The 2,436-nt window shown below is 48.9% G+C and overlaps 1 non-coding gene across 1 annotated transcript; it reads right to left on the bottom strand.

Moving 5' to 3' along the window:
- Window positions 1-2,152: 2,152 nt before the first annotated feature.
- Window positions 2,153-2,225, bottom strand: Trnaa-ggc (transfer RNA alanine (anticodon GGC)). Its single transcript has one exon. It is a non-coding gene; the product is annotated as a tRNA-Ala (tRNA).
- Between the last annotated feature and the right edge of the window lie 211 nt (window positions 2,226-2,436).

Here is a 2,436-nt window from a genome sequence, read left to right as displayed (position 1 = left end):
GACAATCATACAGCACCAGAGGTAACAAACACATCTCGAGCCCCATTGTGCACTCCATTATTCATGCCAACTCAGTGCCTCGCTCTTTACTACTGTGTACCAATCTTGTCGTCCAACTGCAAAACACTGGGCCACAACATGTTTCCGCGTCTCCATTGCACTGCGCATACTACGAAACGCTCCCCAAACTTGGCACTCACCCTCGCAGCCGACTTTTCCGACTTTCCACGACGCTCACGCTAGTGACAGCATTATTTATAGTTCGACGTCGCGCCAAAGCGAATGAGCACATTTCGCCTACGGCTTAGGCAGCCCTCCTAGTGTGGCTGCTCGGTGTCTGCAGGCAGCGAGGGTCTGCAAGCTTCCTGTGTTCGCACCTATGTCACCTGTGCTTGCCTGTCAGAGACAGACTATCGCAAAACATACAACTCACTCCATGAATTGATTGCTACGGCATCTGTTATCAGCAGTCACAACTAGCAACACCAGTAGCAGCTGACTGCACGCAAAGAATAGGAATGTGCAGTGGGATTTACGTGAACTCAGCGCAAGGCAGATCTTTCCGACATAGGCTTGAGAATCTTACGGGAACACTTGTACTGTTTCTAAATTAAGTGTAGGCGTGGGAGGAGGGTGCTTCGTGCGCACTAATAACAGCACGCTTGTCAATTGTGGATGCTAATCATTCGCTTGTATCTTCCTAGACACATCTGCTGGTTGTGAATTATTCCACTTGCATGGCAAGGTGCGCATGTAGGTGTGTTAAAAATTCTGGAGGCACTGGGTATTGATCCCAGTACCTCTCGCATACTAAGCGAGCGCTCTACCATCTGAGCTACGCCCGCCCTCCCGAAGACTAATGGTGCTACATACAGCCATATAGACGACACAGACCCTGGAACTCCCATTATTCAGCAGACAAACACTACTCTCTATGTATCCGTTAGGGTGTCTTTCAGGTTTCGTGCATTCTGTATCGAATCGTAGTTGGCCACAATGAAAGTGGCACGTATAACGTCGAAAATAGAATTCGGACACCGCTCTGAGTAAGACCAACGTGTTGTCCACCCTCTAGACTTCAATGAGGTTAAGCCGCGATACCTAAGACAGATCTGCACTCGATGACAGCATTATTTATAGTTCGACGTCGCGCCAAAGCGAATGAGCACATTTCGCCTACGGCTTAGGCCGCCCTCCTAGTGTGGCTGCTCGGTGTCTGCAGGCAGCGAGGGTCTGCAAGCTTCCTGTGTTCGCACCTATGTCACCTGTGCTTGCTTGTCAGAGACAGACTATCGCAAAACATACAACTCACTCCATGAATTGATTACTACGGCATCTGTTATCAGCAGTCATAACTAGCAACACCAGTAGCAGCTGACTGCACGCAAAGAATAGGAATGTGCAGTGGGATTTACGTGAACTCAGCGCAAGGCAGATCTTTCTGACATAGGCTTGAGAATCTTACGGGAACACTTGTACTGTTTCTAAATTAAGTGTAGGCGTGGGAGGAGGGTGCTTCCTGCGCACTAATAACAGCACGCTTGTCAATTGTGGATGCTAATCATTCGCTTGTATCTTCCTAGACACATCTGCTGGTTGTGAATTATTCCACTTGCATGGCAAGGTGCACATGTAGGTGTGTTAAAAATTCTGGAGGCACTGGGTATTGATCCCAGTACCTCTCGCATACTAAGCGAGCGCTCTACCATATGAGCTACGCCCGCCCCCCCGAAGACTAATGGTGCTACATACAGCCATATAGACGGCACAGACCCTTGCACTCCCATTATTCAGCAGACAAACGCTACTCTCTATGTATCCGTTAGGGTGTCTTTCACGTTTCGTGCATTCTGTATCGAATCGTAGTTGGCCACAATGAAAGTGGCACGTATAACGTCGAAAATAAAATTCGGACACCGCTCTGAGTAAGACCAACGTGTTGTCCACCCTCTAGACTTCAATGAGGTTAAGCCGCGATACCTAAGACAGATCTGCACTCGATGACACCTCGATAACAGCCGGTCCCCATACTTACATCTTGCTCTCCTTACGTCAGTATACATCATATCAGTCTGTGACGCTGGCTTTGCAACATCTTGCGTGCCTTTAGGTTCGCCGCGACCAACACTTACCATGCACTGACCACAAAAAATGGAGGCGCCGCGGCTTGAACCCTGGACCTTTCACATGCCAAGCGAACGCTCTACCAACTGAGCTACTCCCCCTGCACGAGCAAACGGCGCTCTTCCCCATTCTTTGCGACTCAGATGCGCACGGACACGATGGTTGTTGGTTTGTAGCGGTGAAGGGAGCAGAGCACAAAGGCGCGGACCCGTTCATATACACAAAAGTTCCAAGTAGTTTCGATGCTCTGGTATTACAAATGCAAATTCCGTCTGTTTTTAACGTCTTAAATTGAAAGAGCTGTCACAAATT

This window comes from Schistocerca gregaria, chromosome 9 (genome assembly GCF_023897955.1).
Source record: "Schistocerca gregaria isolate iqSchGreg1 chromosome 9, iqSchGreg1.2, whole genome shotgun sequence".
Taxonomy (NCBI): domain Eukaryota; kingdom Metazoa; phylum Arthropoda; class Insecta; order Orthoptera; family Acrididae; genus Schistocerca; species Schistocerca gregaria.
The sequence above is the reverse complement of the archived record's forward strand: the minus strand, read 5'-3'. Positions and strand labels throughout refer to the sequence as shown.